Genomic DNA, 24,117 nt, shown 5'->3' with positions numbered 1-24,117 from the left:
AAAAAATTAAGAATACTATTCTACCAATAATTAAGATTGTAATCAATAAATCTGCGTAGTATATATATATATATATATATATATATATATATATATATATATATATATATATATATATATATATATATATGTATGTATGAGACTCCTTCAGTCTTTGACAGACTATGTATACCCATGTTGAGATGCCGGCGCGTGAAATTTTTGTGACAGGCGGTGTGCAATCTCCAACCACACTTCTCTTTAGTCAACATTGTTTAATATTAGTGGCCAGTGAAGTGTGTACCGGACGAATGTAAAACAAATGCCGAGATAAGCGGAGAGCTCATACAGCACCTAGAATTCCCAAATGGCCACCCATCTGGTACTAACCAAGCTCGACGTTGTTTAACTTCGGTGATCTGACGAGAACCCATGTGTCAACGCGATTATGCCGTATATATATATATATATATATATATATATATATATATATATATATATATATATATATATATATATATATATATATATATATATATATATATATATATATATATATATATATATATATATATAAAGAAATAATTATTTACGTCGGATCTTAGCTGTATCTTTTTTTTTTTACAAGATTTCAATAATTTTAATCTCTAACCTTCTTCTAATCAATGTTGCTTTAGAATATCAAAGTAAAAGTTTTATTAAATTCTATTATTTTATTAAATTATTTGGAATATCAAAGTAAAAGTTTTATTAAATTCCGGATTTCATGTGGCATATTGTCAAACATAATCTTCAAATTAAACTTCATCCATACACCTGATAAAGATTTTTAAAAATTCATGAAAATTCACTATATATATATGTATATATATATATATATATATATATATATATATATATATATATATATATATATATATATGCGTAATATCTTAGCTGTATCTTTTTTTTTTTACAAGATTTCGTTAATTTTGAATAAAAAGAATTATTTGATAATTTTTATCTCTGGCCTTCTTCTAATCAATATTGCTCTGGTCGATGGTCTTTTTTGAACTTTTAACTAATTTCATATAAATTAAATTAATTTCTAATCAGATATCTTAAATTGTAGGCCGAATTAAAATAGCGATCAGGAATTTTTGTTTCTCTTCGTAAGATAATTACAGCAAGAACTCATCGTTTCTACCACAAAGTAAAAAGACCTTTCTGTTTTCATATGCCTAGCCTCAGATTGAATTTCTCTTGATAGAGTTTCTTCGCAAGGGTTTTTTGTTTGTGGAGTACATTACTGTGGTGCTACTTTTTGCAAATTACAACATCACCCAGTACTAGTCGTAAATCGTCATAATCAATAATCATAATATATGCATTTGTAAATTTCGACTGACATTAGTTCCACCCTCGAGTAGAACTTGGTCTTGATTTGATAATAATGAGAACCATGTCCAAACAAAAGCATCTGATAGACTGGATAGAGAAGATAGATTGGGTTGTAGACTACAATGAATTAATTCCTTCGCGTCTCAAGTTCTCTTCATTTCTTATCTTTGATAACTATGTCACCTCATCATCATGATTCGGATGTTAATGCCAAACGTCGTCCCTAATTTTAGTATTGACTCAAAATCTTCACGTTTTATGCATTAGCCGCTTTTTAAATCAGTTGTTTGTTCTGCAATTCACCCGTGAGTCACATTGCTTTTCTGAAACATCAAATATTAAAATCATCCTTGTCTGCTACAAGGCCATTAAATATTTCACATTTAAAGTTAAAATTGTTTTTCTACATCTGAAAGTTATTCTAAAAGTAAAGCTTCCTATGTTTTAACTAAAAATCTTGAATAAATATGAAGACGAGAGTAGTGCCATTAAAACGAGTGACCTTTTGTGCTTCCGAATTTGTTTTTTTGTATTGTCATCACTATTCTCAATGCACTTTTGCTAGGGATTTAATGACACCTCTCTGCTTCTGATGCACGTCCATGACAAGGGTTTCTTTCTTATAGTCTCACGTCGTCAATATCTGCAAAAGAGAGATGGAAATTTCAGGTCATGAATGCATAAATTCAGTCATCATAACAATGCAATCTCCTCTAATCTATTCAGGCGGAACGTCCCTCGTACTTAATGATAAGCTTGTTATAGACAAAACAATTTGTTCATATCAAGTATTATTTTCCTTTTTTTGCCCAGGATGCAACAGTGGAAGAAGAAGGCGAATTCGACGAGGAAGAAGAAGGAGAGGGATAAAAAGAAGAAAAAGAAGAAAAAGAAGAAAAAGAAGGCACAAAGCTAATATTAAGATTGAATGGGAGAAGTGAAACAGATAAACAAATAAATTCGTACATTCCATCAAATAAGTTTTCATTGTTTTTATTAAACACTATGAAACTCTGTACTTTTGTACGCCGTGTTTAAAATATTCTTATTTTTGCTGAAAATAATGACTAAATATAAAAAATGCAAAACCTAAAAAAATCAGTTCTTAAATTCATCGTAGAAGTGTGATGTAATCAATATGAGTACATCCGGGTTCCTCCTCACAATGATGTATTTAGCTGGTTAAGCCATAATTACCAACTGGTAAAACCATCTGGAAGAGACATCGAAAGGTACATTAAAAAAACCTTACACGAAGGAATACCAACTTCGATCAGAACAATCGTTCCGTAGGGCGTTTTACTTGATTATTACTCGAAAAAGTAGCCAAGGCCACTCAGCTACTTCAAACGAACATATATCCCTTACGCAATACATATGAAAGTAAATATAACTAATAATATCGCATTCCTTAACGTTTTCATGAACATCTCTAACAATAGGTTTAACATTAACATAATAAAAAAAACAACCTCTACTCTGTTGAATTACTAGAGCGAATAGTCTTTTTCTACACACACACACACACACACACACACACACACACACACACACACACACACACACACACCAAAATAATAAAGCATATGTGAATATCTCTCCTTGATTGAAATTGTCGGACTGACTTCCTCATCTTGGTTGTTCCCGAAACGTTGTGACAATAACAACCAAGATGAGGAAGTCAGTCCGACAATCTCAATCAATGAAAATACCTCATCTCAAAAATGCAGACAATTGCTATGAATATCCCTCCGTCAAAAATGGCAGGAAAATGATGCTTCTTCAATGTCGAACTTGATATATTAAGAAGTTATTAAGTCTACGATTCGCCCTAGTTATTTGTATCGTCTTTCTATTGCGTTTTTAATTACATTACATTAATTAATATCTTTTACAAAATCTACACATACTTGCTGGCCAGTTACTTATGACTCACTCTATTTATTACATTTTTTGTCTTCTAAATAATCTCACTGAATGACCTCTAGGCAATTTTGATTTTGAAACAATCTAATCGAATATATCATCGTAATAATATCGAAACACGTGAAAAGGAAGCTTCGATGGCCGCGTTGAAGGAATAGATGAACGTTCCTTAGTAGCTATAGAACAATTGACATCATATGATCAGTTATGGATTTTAAGCAAAAAAGGAAAAAAACTGGTAAGCGTGGATGTCAATTTTTAAAAGTCAGCCAACATATGCCAGCATGATGACGATGATGATAACGCTGCTGCTGCTGCTGATGATGATGATAATGATGACAATGAGGATGCTGACAATCGTGATGATGATTATGATGTTGTTGACGATAACGACACGACGACGATGATAATGATGATTGACAATGATGATGATGATGATGATGGTGATATAACGATGATGATGATGACGATGATGATGATAATGCTGATGCTGATCAGGATGATTATGATGATAATGTTGACGATGACGACACGACGACGACGACGACGACGATGATGATGATGATGATGATGATGATGATGATGTTGACAATGACGATGACGATGACGAGGATGATGATGATGATGATGATGATGATGACGAGGTCTGGGCACTTAATGGCAGGAAAATGTCATCCTCATCATAAGCACATCCTGTCTTTAAAAAAAAAATTTTTTATTACATTTTCACCCCAAACAAAGCACATTGCCACTTTGCTGTAGGGGGCTACTATCGGGAACATAAGCACCGGCTAACATTCATATGTGTGGTGACTTCAATGTCCACAATGTGGAATGGCTGACCCACTCAAACTAGATAGATGATGAGGGGAGGTTCTGTCATGACTTCTCCATTGCCTTTAACCCCACTCAGATTGTTCACGAACCCACACGTGTGCCCGATACTACCGGTCAGTATGCAAGCCTTCTAGACCTTTTTCTCACAACTTGCCCTGAGCTATGTTCATGTTCCGTTCTATCTCCTCTGGGATCTTCCGACCACTCGGTTGTATCAGTTAAGATAAAAATAAAATGCAACAAATCTTCAGACGTACCCCTCCACTGTACAGTATATCGATACTCTATGGCTGACCGGGATAGCTTCCGTACATTTATATCTGATCTACCTCTGCATTCCACGTTTAAAAGGATTTGCCCGCTATAGTATCAAACACGACCGATTGGTTAATTCTAGGTATAGACCGATTCATACCATTCCAAAAATTCCAACTATAACCTAACAGTCAGCCATGGTTCTCCCCATAGCGCACAGATATCACGTTTTCCATAGCTACCAACTTAATAGATGTACTGAGACTAAAGCTGCTTTCAGGACTGCCAGCAACCACTGTAAAAGAGTAATAAAAATGCAAGAGAGCTATATAATCAGTCCGTTAAATCCAAAGTAGCTGATCAGTCGCTTGGTTCCCACCAGTTTTGGCAAATAGCAAACAGGATCCTGAACAGAAGCGTGCGTTCTATCCCAACTAACATCAATGGATCAGAGGTCATCTCGCCAGCATCAGATAAGGCCAAACTATTTGCCGAGAACTTTGCAGCTAATTCTAACCTATGCAACCAAGGCCATGAACTCCTCGTATTTCCTCCTATAACAGACAACACACAATCTAACATACAAATATCTGTACGTGGTGTCGCTAAGCTAATCAAGAACCTTGATTCCAGTAAAGCAACTGGCCCTGACGGCATTCCAATTATAGTGTTGAAAAAGCTTCAATCAGAACTGGCCCCATACTTACAAAACTGTTTAAGCGTGGTCTTAAGGAGAATTGCTTCCCAACACCCTGGAAAACCTCATCAGTATGCCCTGTATTTAAGAATTCAGGTGACAGGTCATCTTCCTCTCAGTATAGACCGATAAGTCTCCTGTGTGTCATGATTAAACTGCTGGAATCCATATAAAATAAAGAAGTAGTCAACCACCTCAGTAGAAGCAACCTGCTTAGTGACATGCAATATGGGTTCAATTCTGCTAGATCTACCGCAGATGTGCTAACGGTTACATCTCATAGGATTAGCGAATCTCTCGACAAAGGCTTCCTTTCTATGGCAATTGCTTTTGACATATCAAAGGCCTTCGATAAAGTATGTTATAAACGCCTACTTCACAAGATTTCCAGCTACGGTATAACTGGAAATGTTTCCTCAATTATTAAATCATTTCTCTCTGATAGGCTTATAAGAGTAGTGGTTGATGGGCAAAAATAAGAAGCCCACAGTATTAATGCTGGTGTCCCTCAAGAACACATCAAAGGCCGTAAATGACAACGTTCTCTCTGATTCGCTCTCCTCTGATCTTGAGCGCATGGTACAATGGGGGAAGAGGTGGCTGGTTACTTTTAATGCATCTAAAACCAAGCTTCTATCTTTACATCATCAACACTCTGATCCCCATCTGGACATCAATTGAAATGGATGACTCCCGTCTTGGGGAGGCTCCATGTTTTGACAAGCTTCTGGGACTGACCTTTACTCCTGATCTGAAATGGAACGCGTACATCAAGTCTGTTGCCAAGGTCACTGGAAAAATAGTGGGATCCTTCTACCGCTCCAGTAGATATCTCACTGCTGATGCAACCCGAACCATTGAGGCAAAGTTGTAAATTAAAGTGTGAAAAAAAAAAACAAAAACAAAACGTGCGACGTTAACCATTGACCCACCGCGAGATGCTAACGGAAACACGTTTGAATTTATTTAATTACTTGGATTTGGCAGGTGCCCGTTTTAATGAGTTAATGAGGTCAAGTTTGACTGCGGGATAGTATTTCATTTACTGCGGGAACGCTTCCCAAGATGTTATAGGAAAAAGACTAACCCACATGCGGTGAGCGACAAATGTTGAATATTTATCTTTCCAAAGTCGAGCAAATTAAATACAGGCGAGTTTCGTTGTTAACTCTGAGATATTACGATTTATATGTGATATAAAAAGTTTTAAAAAGTTGTTAGGCGACCGACCGCTTCTCTGAAAAATGCCTTTTGTAGACATACAGAAAAAGCGAACACACATACATACATACATACATACATACATACGTTTTCGCTTTTATATCTATAGATAAGGGAATGTGTTACTTTTATTCCTCGATAAGAATTTAATTTTGAATTAAGTTTTTACGGTATTTTTGTTTATGAGATTGTTAGAAACATAAACCCAGCAAATCATGGTAGAAAGAACTCTTCTAAGGAAGACGTTTCATTCAGTTACACGAAATCGTTTTTACAGAAATAACAAATCCAAAATAAGTTAAAATTTAAAAAAAATATCCAGATGGTAGAAGAATAATTTATCATGCCTTTGGTAACATTTATTTGTTTCTTTTTTAGAGGAAACCTTTTTCTTTTTGTCCCTTTCGTAATTTTGTTGGACAAAAGTACCAAGTATTTGTCAAAAGACTCCATATTCTAACAAAGCAAATGTCATAACGTTACTAGTTCCGCACGGTAAGTATTACATGGGAAGAATTTCTTATTTGACCATATTTGTTAGCGCTGTTAATTTTTATTTTTAGGGAGAGGAGAACTGGGTAAGGCACTCAAAGTTTTTCTTCCAGTTAAGATTTCCATGTTAAATTAATTTTTCATCAGTAGATGAATGTACAGAATATACAGAAAAGTAACTTATTTTACCCTTTGTAACATATTTTTGTTTCTTTTTAACACATTTCCGTTTTGCCCTTTTTGTTTCGTACATTGTTAGGTGAAAGTATTTTTGTTTCGTACATTGTTAGGTGAAAGTATTTTTGTTTCGTACATTGTTAGGTGAAAGTATTTTTGTTTCGTACATTGTTAGGTGAAAGTATTTTTGTTTCGTACATTGTTAGGTGAAAGTATTTTTGTTTCGTACATTGTTAGGTGAAAGTATTTTTGCTTCGTACATTGTTAGGTGAAAGTATTTTTGCTTCGTACATTGTTAGGTGAAAGTAATTTTGCTTCGTACATTGTTAGGTGTAAGTATTTTTGTTTCGTACATTGTTAGGTGAAAGTATTTTTGTTTCGTACATTGTTAGGTGAAAGTATTTTTGTTTCGTACATTGTTAGGTGAAAGTATTTTTGTTTCGTACATTGTTAGGTGAAAGTATTTTTGTTTCGTACATTGTTAGGTGAAAGTATTTTTGTTTCGTACATTGTTAGGTGAAAGTATTTTTGCTTCGTACATTGTTAGGTGTAAGTATTTTTGTTTCGTACATTGTTAGGTGAAAGTATTTTTGTTTCGTACATTGTTAGGTGAAAGTATTTTTGTTTCGTACATTGTTAGGTGAAAGTATTTTTGTTTCGTACATTGTTAGGTGAAAGTATTTTTGCTTCGTACATTGTTAGGTGAAAGTATTTTTGCTTCGTACATTGTTAGGTGAAAGTAATTTTGCTTCGTACATTGTTAGGTGTAAGTATTTTTGTTTCGTACATTGTTAGGTGAAAGTATTTTTGTTTCGTACATTGTTAGGTGAAAGTATTTTTGTTTCGTACATTGTTAGGTGAAAGTATTTTTGTTTCGTACATTGTTAGGTGAAAGTATTTTTGTTTCGTACATTGTTAGGTGAAAGTATTTTTGCTTCGTACATTGTTAGGTGTAAGTATTTTTGTTTCGTACATTTTTAGGTGAAAGTATTTTTGTTTCGTACATTGTTAGGTGAAAGTATTTTTGTTTCGTACATTGTAAGGTGAAAGTATTTTTGCTTCGTACATTGTTAGGTGAAAGTATTTTTGCTTCGTATATTTTTAGGTGAAAGTATTTTTGTTTCGTACATTGTTAGGTGAAAGTATTTTTGTTTCGTACATTGTTAGGTGAAAGTATTTTTGTTTCGTACATTGTTAGGTGAAAGTATTTTTGTTTCGTACATTGTTAGGTGAAAGTATTTTTGTTTCGTACATTGTAAGGTGAAAGTATTTTTGTTTCGTACATTGTTAGGTGAAAGTATTTTTGTTTCGTACATTGTTAGGTGAAAGTATTTTTGTTTCGTACATTGTTAGGTGAAAGTATTTTTGTTTCGTACATTGTTAGGTGAAAGTATTTTTGTTTCGTACATTGTTAGGTGAAAGTATTTTTGTTTCGTACATTGTTAGGTGAAAGTATTTTTGTTTCGTACATTGTTAGGTGAAAGTATTTTTGTTTCGTACATTGTTAGGTGAAAGTATTTTTGTTTCGTACATTGTTAGGTGAAAGTATTTATGTTTCGTACATTGTTAGGTAAAAGTATTTTTGTTTCGTACATTGTTAGGTGAAAGTATTTTTGTTTCGTACATTGTTAGGTGAAAGTATTTTTGTTTCGTACATTGTTAGGTGAAAGTATTTTTGCTTCGTACATTGTTAGGTGAAAGTATTTTTGCTTCGTACATTGTTAGGTGAAAGTAATTTTGCTTCGTACATTGTTAGGTGTAAGTATTTTTGTTTCGTACATTGTTAGGTGAAAGTATTTTTGTTTCGTACATTGTTAGGTGAAAGTATTTTTGTTTCGTACATTGTTAGGTGAAAGTATTTTTGTTTCGTACATTGTTAGGTGAAAGTATTTTTGCTTCGTACATTGTTAGGTGAAAGTATTTTTGCTTCGTACATTGTTAGGTGTAAGTATTTTTGTTTCGTACATTTTTAGGTGAAAGTATTTTTGTTTCGTACATTGTTAGGTGAAAGTATTTTTGTTTCGTACATTGTAAGGTGAAAGTATTTTTGCTTCGTACAATGTTAGGTGAAAGTATTTTTGCTTCGTATATTTTTAGGTGAAAGTATTTTTGTTTCGTACATTGTTAAGTGAAAGTATTTTTGTTTCGTACATTGTTAAGTGAAAGTATTTTTGTTTCGTACATTGTTAGGTGAAAGTATTTTTGTTTCGTACATTGTTAGGTGAAAGTATTTTTGTTTCGTACATTGTAAGGTGAAAGTATTTTTGTTTCGTACATTGTTAGGTGAAAGTATTTTTGTTTCGTACATTGTTAGGTGAAAGTATTTTTGTTTCGTACATTGTTAGGTGAAAGTATTTTTGTTTCGTACATTGTTAGTGAAAGTATTTTTGTTTCGTACATTGTTAGGTGAAAGTATTTTTGTTTCGTACATTGTTAGGTGAAAGTATTTTTGTTTCGTACATTGTTAGGTGAAAGTATTTTTGTTTCGTACATTGTTAGGTGAAAGTATTTTTGCTTCGTACATTGTTAGGTGAAAGTATTTTTGCTTCGTACATTGTTAGGTGAAAGTAATTTTGCTTCGTACATTGTTAGGTGAAAGTATTTTTGTTTCGTACATTGTTAGGTGAAAGTATTTTTGTTTCGTACATTGTTAGGTGAAAGTATTTTTGTTTCGTACATTGTTAGGTGAAAGTATTTTTGTTTCGTACATTGTTAGGTGAAAGTATTTTTGCTTCGTACATTGTTAGGTGTAAGTATTTTTGTTTCGTACATTTTTAGGTGAAAGTATTTTTGTTTCGTACATTGTTAGGTGAAAGTATTTTTGTTTCGTACATTGTAAGGTGAAAGTATTTTTGCTTCGTACATTGTTAGGTGAAAGTATTTTTGCTTCGTATATTTTTAGGTGAAAGTATTTTTGTTTCGTACATTGTTAGGTGAAAGTATTTTTGTTTCGTACATTGTTAGGTGAAAGTATTTTTGTTTCGTACATTGTTAGGTGAAAGTATTTTTGTTTCGTACATTGTTAGGTGAAAGTATTTTTGTTTCGTACATTGTAAGGTGAAAGTATTTTTGTTTCGTACATTGTTAGGTGAAAGTATTTTTGTTTCGTACATTGTTAGGTGAAAGTATTTTTGTTTCGTACATTGTTAGGTGAAAGTATTTTTGTTTCGTACATTGTTAGGTGAAAGTATTTTTGTTTCGTACATTGTTAGGTGAAAGTATTTTTGTTTCGTACATTGTTAGGTGAAAGTATTTTTGTTTCGTACATTGTTAGGTGAAAGTATTTTTGTTTCGTACATTGTTAGGTGAAAGTATTTTTGTTTCGTACATTGTTAGGTGAAAGTATTTTTGTTTCGTACATTGTTAGGTAAAAGTATTTTTGTTTCGTACATTGTTAGGTGAAAGTATTTTTGTTTCGTACATTGTTAGGTGAAAGTATTTTTGTTTCGTACATTGTTAGGTGAAAGTATTTTTGTTTCGTACATTGTTAGGTGAAAGTATTTTTGTTTCGTACATTGTTAGGTGAAAGTATTTTTGTTTCGTACATTGTTAGGTGAAAGTATTTTTGTTTCGTACATTGTTAGGTGAACGTATTTTTTTTTCGTACATTGTTAGGTGAAAGTATTTTTGTTTCGTACATTGTTAGGTGAAAGTATTTTTGTTTCGTACATTGTTAGGTGAAAGTATTTTTGTTTCGTACATTGTTAGGTGAAAGTATTTTTGCTTCGTACATTGTTAGGTGAAAGTATTTTTGTTTCGTACATTGTTAGGTGAATGTATTTTTGTTTCGTACATTGTTAGGTGAAAGTATTTTTGTTTCGTACATTGTTAGGTGAAAGTATTTTTGTTTCGTACATTGTTAGGTGAAAGTATTTTTGCTTCGTACATTGTTAGGTGAAAGTATTTTTGCTTCGTACATTGTTAGGTGTAAGTATTTTTGTTTCGTACATTGTTAGGTGAAAGTATTTTTGCTTCGTACATTGTTAGGTGAAAGTATTTTTGCTTCGTACATTGTTAGGTGTAAGTATTTTTGTTTCGTACATTGTTAGGTGAAAGTATTTTTGCTTCGTACATTGTTAGGTGAAAGTATTTTTGTTTCGTACATTGTTAGGTGAAAGTATTTTTGTTTCGTACATTGTTAGGTGAAAGTATTTTTGTTTCGTACATTGTTAGGTGAAAGTATTTTTGCTTCGTACATTGTTAGGTGTAAGTATTTTTGTTTCGTACATTGTTAGGTGAAAGTATTTTTGCTTCGTACATTGTTAGGTGTAAGCATTTTTGTTTCGTACATTGTTAGGTGAAAGTATTTTTGTTTCGTACATTGTTAGGTGAAAGTATTTTTGCTTCGTACATTGTTAGGTGAAAGTATTTTTGTTTCGTACATTGTTAGGTGAAAGTATTTTTGTTTCGTACATTGTTAGGTGAAAGTATTTTTGTTTCGTACATTGTTAGGTGAAAGTATTTTTGCTTCGTACATTGTTAGGTGAAAGTATTTTTGTTTCGTACATTGTTAGGTGAAAGTATTTTTGTTTCGTACATTGTTAGGTGAAAGTATTTTTGTTTCGTACATTGTTAGGTGAAAGTATTTTTGTTTCGTACATTGTTAGGTGAAAGTATTTTTGTTTCGTACATTGTTAGGTGAAAGTATTTTTGTTTCGTACATTGTTAGGTGAAAGTATTTTTGTTTCGTACATTGTTAGGTGAAAGTATTTTTGCTTCGTACATTGTTAGGTGTAAGTATTTTTGTTTCGTACATTGTTAGGTGAAAGTATTTTTGCTTCGTACATTGTTAAGTGAAAGTATTTTTGTTTCGTACATTGTTAGGTGAAAGTATTAATTATTTTGCAAAAAATCCCTTTCTCATTTAAAGAATTGGTTTCTAAAATAGCTAAAAAGTAGATTTGGAATTTTTAAAGGGGTGGGGGGAAACTGGGAAATATATATTAATTTTTCATTTTTTTTACAAGGTTCTTAATGTGGGAAACATCCAACTCCCAAAAGGAGGAGAACTCTGGGTTGGAACAAAAACAAAATACATTGCATTAGTCCATAAAAATGTCTCCCTCATTGATTTAGGATACTCCTGTGACACCGAAACTTACCTGCATCATGGAATCTAAATTACAATGTGAGATAACACTCTCAATAATCAGTATCGTAATACCGTAGAATCAGCAGGAGTAGTAGTAGTAGTGCGCAGCCCGCACGACTACCCATGTTGGACACCACCTCATAGTAAGCTTCGCTTACACTTTATCCTATCCTTGTAACCTTTTGTTTATATATCTTTCTTACACCTAATCCGTGTCCAGTGTTTTCCTTCCGTTGTCCCAACCTTGGGCCCTTATCAATGACGCCAGAATGATTCAAGACACGCACTCACGTTGAATTCCCAATGCTTGACCAGTCCCACATCAATGACGACAAAAATATTCGAGAATTTCGTCCTCACTTATGAGTAGCGACAAAGAATCGGCTTAATCACACATCAGAAACATACCGGTTCCAGATAAAGTTCAAGCCATACAAAGTTTCCTTGACCTAACCTTTTACTAACGGTTCATTAAGAACATGTAGAATTTGAAAGGGCCTCTCAATGAACTCTTAAAAAAGGACGAGCCATGCTTATGGACCCCCCCACATTCGAAAAGGTCAAGAAAACTCTTACTTCGGATCTCTCCCATGTCTCTACTATGACCCTAGTCTCGACATCATAGTCGTAAATGATGCAAGCTCATGTGGCATCGGTGCTTTCATTCTCCATAAATTGACAAATGGTTCGCGAAAAATTGTAGCATATCCTAGATCCCGACTACCAGCCAAGAAGCAATATTCTTGAATAGAGAAAGAGGCTCTAGGAGTAATATTCGCTGCCTCAAAGTTCCACATATGCCTACATATAAGGCGGTTCATACTACAAACAGATTATAAACCCATAAAAAATAATCTTTGAGTCCAAAAAAGTCTGCTAATCTAATTCAAATAGATTGTTTCGTTGGGGAACGATTCTCTTAAACTACAACTTTAAGATCAAATTCCTCACATCTAAAAATATTTGCAATGCGGACAACTTAGCACGATTCATTCCCAAAAATACGAAAGTTTCTGAAAGTCTATCATTGCTACACTAAGGACGAATTGCGAAATCAAAAACATGATCGTGAATCCAGTCTAAGAACCCCCAGTGACTTTAACCGAAATTAAATAGGAGTTTCGAGGAGTTAATTCATACAATCCATCAAAACCAAAAGTCACACAAAAAACCCCGAATGTGTCTAAGTTTTCTCCTGTGATGATGTTCTACTGTATAATGAATGTGTAGTGATTTCAAACAGTCTACAAAGGAAAATCTTCAGGAATTCTCACACGGAAGTTGCAGGGAATAACCGTACGAAAAACCTAATGCGCTGTCATGTATATTGGCCAAACATGGACAAAAACATGGCAGACATCACAGAATTTTGCAAGGGATGTGCAAAATCTCAGACTACGACGTGCAAACTATGACCAAATACAGACCACTCATGGCAGATAATTCATGTAGATTTTGCAGGGCTCTTAAGCAATATGTAAGACTTCATTATTGTGCATAACCACTCAAAATAGCATCGGATCCTACAATGTAAAAGACCAACCATCAACTGCACGAATGGATTTTTACATGAGCTATTCGCGCGTTTTGGCGTGATAGATTGCGTAGTGACTAATAACGACTCGATTTGATATCAAGTGAATTAAAAGACTTTTGGAACTCATATCAAATGAACTTCATTACAACTCTTGATGTAGTCAAGCCGAGAGGTCCGTAGACATTCTAAAGAAGACTTAAAAAATATATTACAACAGTTTCCGCGGGTGTATAGGATAACCCCTAATCCGATCACGCCTATTGGACGCTCGCCTGCAGAAACAATATTCGCAAGAAAAGCCAAGATCACCTACGATGAACTCATTCCACGGCAAGTGAAGTTGAAGAAAACCGTCTCGCCCCATAAAAAAATATTTCTAACCTAGTGATAACTAGGCACTATCATACAAAGAATTGGCGAACTGGTATATATCGCGCAGGGACCAAAAACACCCACAAACGCCGTATGAACCAGTTCAGGAAATGCCGTTTGAATGAATCGGAGGAATCATCAAAAAATACCTGCGAAGAATCGGTCGACGTAACATTTGATCACTTCGATCTCGACATGCCCCAAGTCTCTCTGGAAGTGCGATGCTTGGGAATGAAAAATGAATTTACGCAACCACCAAAATTTATTGTATTGACAGTTTTATCCCCCCCCCTTTTTTAACCATCTTGGAATGAGGGTGAGACCGAAACTTACCTGCATTATGGACTCTTCCAGTAATATTACAATGCGAGATAACACTCTCAATAAGCAGTATCATAATACCGTGGAATCAGCAGGAGTGTTAGTAATGCGCAGCGCGTACGACTAACCATGTTAAACCGGATAATAAGCTCCGCTTACCCTTTATTCTATCTTTGTAACCTTTTGTTAATATATCTTTCTTACACCTAATATGTGTTCCATGTTTTCCTTCCGTGGTCCCAACATTGGGTCCACATCAGACACTATAGACGAAATGTAGCACCAGAACAAACACAACTCTTTGTTCCTAGAAAAAGGCCAACGAAGAATATATTGATAAAATAGTGGTCGGAAACTTCAGACGAGGAGGTACATATTTCCTATACCAAAAGCCATATGTTCTTCAAGAACATATGGCTATTTATTATTATTTAACATTATTACGGATACAATCTCCTTCATGGAAAAAAAGTTGGTTTCAGCATTTTCTAATACTGTTTTGTTAACGTTCAATATTTCGATTGCGTATGTGAGGGAGGAGTCGGATAATTATTTTCGTACGTGATGCCCCTTCCCTCCATTTTTCATTCAATGAAATATGAACAAAATATATTACAATTCCTCAGAATTTTAACGCTATATATACTAAAGTAATATTATTTTGTGGTTACCGTAAATTCGTAAATAAATAATGCAGATTAATTCAACATACATGTTTTAAAAAACCGAAATGCTTCTCATTAATATATATAATCTGCTGAACTATAAAGAATTCTTGAAAATTATTTATTGTTAAATAAATAATGCAGATTAATTCAACATACATGTTTTGAAAAACCGAAATGCTTCTCATTAATATATATAATCTGCTGAACTATAAAGAATTCTTGAAAATTATTTATTGTTAAATTAATAATGCAGATTAATGCAACATACATGTTTTGAAAAACCGAAATGCTTCTCATTAATATAATCTGCTGAACTATAAAGAATTCTTGAAAATTATTTATTGTTAAATAAATAATGCAGATTAATTCAACATACATGTTTTGAAAAACCGAAATGCTTCTCATTAATATAATCTGCTGAACTATAAAGAATTCTTGAAAATTATTTATTGTTAAATAAATAATGCAGATTAATTCAACATACATGTTTTGAAAAACCGAAATGCTTCTCATTAATATAATCTGCTGAACTATAAAGAATTCTTGAAAATTATTTATTGTTAAATAAATAATGCAGATTAATTCAACATACATGTTTTGAAAAACCGAAATGCTTCTCATTAATATAATCTGCTGAACTATAAAGAATTCTTGAAAATTATTTATTGTTAAATAAATAATGCAGATTAATTCAACATACATGTTTTGAAAAACCGAAATGCTTCTCATTAATATATATAATCTGCTGAACTATAAAGAATTCTTGAAAATTATTTATTGTTAAATAAATAATGCAGATTAATTCAACATACATGTTTTGAAAAACCGAAATGCTTCTCATTAATATATATAATCTGCTGAACTATAAATAATTCTTGAAAATTATTTATTGTTAAATAAATAATGCAGATTAATTCAACATACATGTTTTGAAAAACCGAAATGCTTCTCATTAATATAATCTGCTGAACTATAAAGAATTCTTGAAAATTATTTATTGTTAAATAAATAATGCAGATTAATTCAACATACATGTTTTGAAAAACCGAAATGCTTCTCATTAATATATATAATCTGCTGAACTATAAAGAATTCTTGAAAATTATTTATTGTTAAATAAATAATGCAGATTAATGCAACATACATGTTTTGAAAAACCGAAATGCTTCTCATTAATATAATCTGCTGAACTATAAAGAGTTCTTTAAAATTATTTATTGTTAAATAAATAATGCAGATTAATTCAACATGAATGTTTTGAAAAACCGAAATGCTTCTCATTAATATAATCTGCTGAACTATAAAGAATTCTTGAAAATTATTTATTGTTAAATAAATAATGCAGATTAATTCAAAATGAATGTTTTGAAAAACCGAAATGATTCTCATTAATATAATCTGCTGAACTATAAAGAATTCTTGAAAATTATTTATTGTTAAATAAATAATGCAGATTAATTCAACATACATGTTTTGAAAAACCGAAATGCTTCTCATTAATATAATCTGCTGAACTATAAAGAATTCTTGAAAATTATTTATTGTTAAATAAATAATGCAGATTAATTCAACATACATGTTTTGAAAAACCGAAATGCTTCTCATTAATATAATCTGCTGAACTATAAAGAATTCTTGAAAATTATTTATTGTTAAATAAATAATGCAGATTAATTCAACATACATGTTTTGAAAAACCGAAATGCTTCTCATTAATATAATCTGCTGAACTATAAAGAATTCTTGAAAATTATTTATTGTTAAATAAATAATGCAGATTAATTCAACATACATGTTTTGAAAAACCGAAATGCTTCTCATTAATATAATCTGCTGAACTATAAAGAATTCTTGAAAATTATTCATTGTTAAATAAATAATGCAGATTAATTCAACATACATGTTTTGAAAAACCGAAATGCTTCTCATTAATATAATCTGCTGAACTATAAAGAATTCTTGAAAATTATTTATTGTTAAATAAATAATGCAGATTAATTCAACATACATGTTTTGAAAAACCAAAATGCTTCTCATTAATATAATCTGCTGAACTATAAAGAATTCTTGAAAATTATTTATTGTTAAATAAATAATGCAGATTAATTCAACATACATGTTTTGAAAAACCGAAATGCTTCTCATTAATATAATCTGCTGAACTATAAAGAATTCTTGAAAATTATTTATTGTTAAATAAATAATGCAGATTAATTCAACATACATGTTTTGAAAAACCGAAATGCTTCTCATTAATATAATCTGCTGAACTATAAAGAATTCTTGAAAATTATTTATTGTTAAATAAATAATGCAGATTAATTCAACATACATGTTTTGAAAAACCGAAATGCTTCTCATTAATATAATCTGCTGAACTATAAAGAATTCTTGAAAATTATTTATTGTTAAATAAATAATGCAGATTAATTCAACATACATGTTTTGAAAAACCGAAATGCTTCTCATTAATATAATCTGCTGAACTATAAAGAATTCTTGAAAATTATTTATTGTTAAATAAATAATGCAGATTAATTCAACATACATGTTTTGAAAAACCAAAATGCTTCTCATTAATATAATCTGCTGAACTATAAAGAATTCTTGAAAATTATTTATTGTTAAATAAATAATGCAGATTAATTCAACATACATGTTTTGAAAAACCGAAATGCTTCTCATTAATATATATAATCTGCTGAACTATAAAGAATTCTTGAAAATTATTTATTGTTAAATAAATAATGCAGATTAATTCAACATACATGTTTTGAAAAACCGAAATGCTTCTCATTAATATATATAATCTGCTGAACTATAAAGAATTCTTGAAAATTATTTATTGTTAAATAAATAATGCAGATTAATGCAACATACATGTTTTGAAAAACCGAAATGCTTCTCATTAATATAATCTGCTGAACTATAAAGAATTCTTGAAAATTATTTATTGTTAAATAAATAATGCAGATTAATTCAACATGAATGTTTTGAAAAACCGAAATGCTTCTCATTAATATATATAATCTGCTGAACTATAAAGAATTCTTGAAAATTATTTATTGTTAAATAAATAATGCAGATTAATGCAACATACATGTTTTGAAAAACCGAAATGCTTCTCATTAATATAATCTGCTGAACTATAAAGAATTCTTGAAAATTATTTATTGTTAAATAAATAATGCAGATTAATTCAACATGAATGTTTTGAAAAACCGAAATGCTTCTAATTAATATATATAATCTGTTGAACTATAAAGAATTCTTGAAAATTATTTATTGTTAAATAAATAATGCAGATTAATTCAACATACATGTTTTGAAAAACCGAAATGCTTCTCATTAATATAATCTGCTGAACTATAAAGAATTCTTGAAAATTATTTATTGTTAAATAAATAATGCAGATTAATTCAACATACATGTTTTGAAAAACCGAAATGCTTCTCATTAATATATATAATCTGCTGAACTATAAAGAATTCTTGAAAATTATTTATTGTTAAATAAATAATGCAGATTAATTCAACATACATGTTTTGAAAAACCGAAATGCTTCTCATTAATATAATCTGCTGAACTATAAAGAATTCTTGAAAATTATTTATTGTTAAATAAATAATGCAGATTAATTCAACATACATGTTTTGAAAAACCGAAATGCTTCTCATTAATATAATCTGCTGAACTATAAAGAATTCTTGAAAATTATTTATTGTTAAATAAATAATGCAGATTAATTCAACATACATGTTTTGAAAAACCGAAATGCTTCTCATTAATATAATCTGCTGAACTATAAAGAATTCTTGAAAATTATTTATTGTTAAATAAATAATGCAGATTAATTCAACATACATGTTTTGAAAAACCGAAATGCTTCTCATTAATATAATCTGCTGAACTATAAATAATTCTTGAAAATTATTTATTGTTAAATAAATAATGCAGATTAATTCAACATACATGTTTTGAAAAACCGAAATGCTTCTCATTAATATAATCTGCTGAACTATAAAGAATTCTTGAAAATTATTTATTGTTAAATAAATAATGCAGATTAATTCAACATGAATGTTTTGAAAAACCGAAATGCTTCTCATTAATATAATCTGCTGAACTATAAAGAATTACATGATTTACATTCTATTCTTCCGAAATGTTCAGTTTTAAACATGTTTCCTATGTTTTCGAATTATTCGACTTTATTTCCTTTATTCATATTTTACGCTTTTTCTACTCCCGTTAATAAATAATGTTTATAAACATTGGGTTGGGGCTTTGGGTGACTGAACTGTAGATACAGTCTTCTCTACATTCATGGGGGATGGGGAACGGGACCCAGCCTCCTTAGTCTTTTTAGCTTTTTGCTGCTATGCACAAAATAATGACGTCACTAATTCTATGGCAAACATTGGAAGTCCCTACTAATCATTTGACAAAATAATATCGTTTCATAAATTTACGAGACTCAAATAAGAATTAGCACGGAAATAAATCTCATAAATTAATTTAAAGCATATATTCATTAAAAATAATATTTAACATTTTTTAGTTAGCAGTTTTTAAAATTCACCCGCGTAACGCCAGGAGACGGGACCTGCTAGTTTATAATAAACCATTCAATGCATTTCATTAGTTCTGTCTTGTGTTTATCTTCTTCATTACAATAGAATTTCTTTTTGTCTTTGAATAAATTTCCAATACTTTTATCAGCTTATGTCGCCATCAACAAATAAAGTCAATGTCAAAATATAAAAAATTCATGAACATAAACTATTGAATTGCAACAAAGTCACGAATCTTCTCCATTCAAGATGCTAAGTATATTCGAATAATCAAATGAAAGAAAGTTTTAGCGGTCCCAAGTGATCAATTATACCGACTGTGTCTAGTCTGAAAGGAACCGATTAGCGAGGATAATAAGAGTAAGAATTGGTTGATTCGTGTTTTAGTTGACATTTTATGCATTGAAATAAAGACGATGGAAAAAAATGACTAACGGAGAAAAGAAATTGAGATTTTATGCATTGAAATAAAGACGATGGAAAAAAATGACTAACGGAGAAAAGAAAAAGAAAACCTTGATTCACTTTGGATAGGATGGTAATTTGTTTCCTAAAATATAAACAATAGAAAATGGTTATGTCAAATGAAAGAAAAGGAAATAGAAGGGAGGGGAGAAAAGAAATGGAATAAACTGTTGACTACAAGAAAGGAATATGGTAAGAGCAGGAGTAGGACAGACGGAAGAGCAGAAAGGATGATTGAAATATCGAAGTTTCTTTTTTTCTTTCTCATTTCTTCATTTTGTTTACTAATTGCATCTCCAACTATTTGTCCATTGATTAAAAGACGATAGAAAGAAAAAAAAGGAAGGACATGAAAGATAAATGAGAATTTTTTTGTCAAAATACATTTTAATGTATACTTAATAAAATACGAGAATTTATAAAATTGTTTTTTCAAAGCTATTGTAAAATAAAATTTTTTACAACCATGATAGTCATCATGGTCATGATCGTCGCATGATTTATCAAACTTATGTATTTGCTAAATAAATGATTTATCAAACTTATGTATTTGCTAAATAAATGATTTATCAAACTTATGTATTTGCTAAATAAATGATTTATCAAACTTATGTATTTGCTAAATAAATGATTTATCAAACTTATGTATTTGCTAAATAAATGATTTATCAAACTTATGTATTTGCTAAATAAATGATTTATCAAACTTATGTATTTGCTAAATAAATGATTTATCAAACTTATGTATTTGTTAAATAAATGATTTATAAAACTTATGTATTTGCTAAATAAATGATTTATCAAACTTATGTATTTGTTAAATAAATGATTTATCAAACTTATGTATTTGCTAAATAAATGATTTATCAAACTTATGTATTTGCTAAATAAATGATTTATCAAACTTATGTATTTGCTAAATAAATGATTTATCAAACTTATGTATTTGCTAAATAAATGATTTATCAAACTTATGTATTTGTTAAATAAATGATTTATCAAACTTAAGTATTTACTAAATAAATGATTTATCAAACTTATGTATTTGTTAAATAAATGATTTATCAAACTTAAGTATTTGTTAAATAAATGATTTATAAAACTTATGTATTTGCTAAATAAATGATTTATCAAACTTAAGTATTTGTTAAATAAATGATTTATAAAACTTATGTATTTGCTAAATAAATGATTTATCAAACTTATGCATTTGCTAAATAAATGATTTATCAAACTTACGTATTCCGTAATAAATGATTTATCAAACTTATGTATTTGCTAAATAAATGATTTATCAAACTTACGTATTTGTTAAATAAATGATTTATCAAACTTATATATTTGCTAAATAAATGAGTTATCAAACTTACGTATTTGCTAAATAAATGATTTATCAAACTTACGTATTTGTTAAATAAATGATTTATCAAACTTACGTATTTGCTAAATAAATGATTTATCAAACTTATGTATTTGTTAAATAAATGATTTATCAAACTTATGTATTTGCTAAATAAATGATTTATCAAACTTACGTATTTGTTAAATAAATGATTTATCAAACTTACGTATTTTCTAAATAAATGATTTATCAAACTTATGCATTTGCTAAATAAATGATTTATCAAACTTATGTATTTGCTAAATAAATGATTTATCAAACTTACGTATTTTCTAAATAAATGATTTATCAAACTTAAGTATTTGCTAAATAAATGATTTATCAAACTTATATATTTGTTAAATAAATGATTTATAAAACTTATGTATTTGCTAAATAAATGATTTATCAAACTTACGTATTTGTTAAATAAATGATTTATCAAACTTATGTATTTGCTAAATAAATGATTTATCAAACTTACGTATTTGCTAAATAAATGATTTATCAAACTTACGTATTTGCTAAATAAATGATTTATCAAACTTATGTATTTGCTAAATAAATGATTTATCAAACTTACGTATTTGTTAAATAAATGATTTATCAAACTTATATATTTGCTAAATAAATGATTTATCAAACTTACGTATTTGTTAAATAAATGATTTATAAAACTTATGTATTTGCTAAATAAATGATTTATCAAACTTACGTATTTGTTAAATAAATGATTTATCAAACTTATGTATTTGCTAAATAAATGATTTATCAAACTTACGTATTTGTTAAATAAATGATTTATCAAACTTACGTATTTGCTAAATAAATGATTTATCAAACTTACGTATTTGCTAAATAAATCTCTGATGGTAATATAAAAAATGTAAACACATTTTACATGAATTTAAACACACACACACACACATTTTACATGAATTTAAACACATTTTCACACACACTTTTTACGTGAATTTAAGCACACACACACACACACACATTTTACGTAAATTTCAACACACACACATTTTACGCGAATTTAAAAATACAACATTTTTTTTTTCACGGAAATAGGATTTTAAGGGTTTGATTTGAATATTAATGCACGTTTAGTCATAAAACTGAATTCCATTTAACATTTATGAAAAATAATTGCTGTAAAGCTTAATGCTTTTACAATCATATAACTTACATCAGTAGAACTTTCAAGATTACTGCATGAATTATGACAAGAAATTCGTAAGATTACGTTTGTAAACTGATCACAAGATTGTTGAAGATACTGCTCGTATAAAAAATACGAAGGGAATGTCGACTAAATGAATTAGTTTAGTGCTTCATCGTAATAATTTTATTAAAATTACTATTGTAAATAGGCATATCAACGTTCATATTTGCGTCTATATGCTTCTGCATTGTATATATATATATATATATATATATATATATATATATATATATATATAAAGATTTAAATAGAATGTGGGGAGATTTCTCGAGAGCTCTTTCGGCTATCATCTCGTCAGGAAAAAATCGATAGCATACAAAACAATATCATTGGCGAAATTAAAGAGCACTACAGGGGAATTTGGGTGTGCTAAAATTAAAAAAAAAAAACGATTAAAAGAAAGATTTAATCTGTAAATACGGCATTTAAAAGCAACTAAAACTTGGCACAACGAGGGAGGAAAAAGAAAAAAAAACGAGAGAGAAAAGGGCCAAAGTTCTCCAAAGAGAAATAATGTTTTCGTTGTCTCCTTTTACCGGCATAAAGAAAGTTTTCGAACCGCAATAGAGACAGACTCCAAATCTATAAATGGTTTTTGGAGTCTGCTCTGTGTAACATCGCGAACCACTCTATTTTATATTTGTCAGCACAGCATGGATTATCAACCAAATGCTGGCCAATAGCGGAGTCCAAGGCTACGGAAGGAGGAAGACTACCAGATCCTACCCTCCCCTATCTGATTTTAGATGGAACGTGCTGGTTTATATGAGTTAGCAAATGCAAAGATGTTCGCCCAACATAAAGAGCATTCGCACAGGCATTTAAATTGATAAACAATATTACTAATTTGGTAATTTTAAATAAACCGGGCACTTCGCAGGCCTAAACTTTTCAGGTGATTTAAAATCATCAACCTTCTTGCCAATGCAATCTTCAATAAGGTTTAAAGGATAACCATCATTGATAAATATTTCTCTGATCTTATCAAGTTCGGAGTCTAATCTATTAGGTGAACATATCATGAGAGCGCTATGTACCAGTGTATTAAGCCGACCTACGTGACTTGGGTACAAAAGACGACCAGTTCACATATAAGCCAGTAAAGTAGGCTTCCTATAAATGGTAGCGAGGACCCCCCCTCTTGAACGTTCAACAAGAACATTCAAGAAAGGAAGAGAATTGTCCTTCTCACTTTCCATAGTAAAGAGCCCCATGCAAGGAATTCAACCTATTAAAAAAAAACATAGCAAAAGTGTTGTCAACATATTTGAAATATGTGGTGGGTTTTGTTACAGAATTAAACAAAACGGATTCGTAATAACCGACAAAAATATCAGCTAAAATTGGGGCCAACGGACTTCCCATTGAAACCCCGTCGACCCAACAGTACATGATGTCACCAAAGTTAAACTCCACTGATTTGGTGTACATTAAAGCGAGTTCCGTAAATATCTCTTTGGAAAAGCATGGAGAAGTCAGACGACCACTATAAAGCGCGTCGGTACAAATATGCAT

The 24,117-nt window shown here is 30.5% G+C and overlaps 1 pseudogene across 1 annotated transcript in view; it reads left to right on the top strand.

Moving 5' to 3' along the window:
- LOC145259060 (tubulin beta-4B chain-like) overlaps positions 1-12,329 on the top strand; it is a 199,573-nt pseudogene extending 187,244 nt beyond the window's left edge. The window contains exons 9-10 of the transcript XR_013864114.1: positions 2,173-2,296; positions 12,277-12,329. The product of XR_013864114.1 is annotated as a tubulin beta-4B chain-like (transcript). The remainder of the gene's footprint in view (positions 1-2,172; positions 2,297-12,276) is intronic.
- Positions 12,330-24,117: the final 11,788 nt, after the last annotated feature.

Source organism: Euprymna scolopes, chromosome 34 (assembly GCF_053919585.1).
Source record: "Euprymna scolopes isolate OS-2025 chromosome 34, ASM5391958v1, whole genome shotgun sequence".
Classification (NCBI taxonomy): Eukaryota; Metazoa; Mollusca; class Cephalopoda; order Sepiida; family Sepiolidae; genus Euprymna; species Euprymna scolopes.
This window is presented reverse-complemented; position numbering and strand designations above follow the sequence as displayed.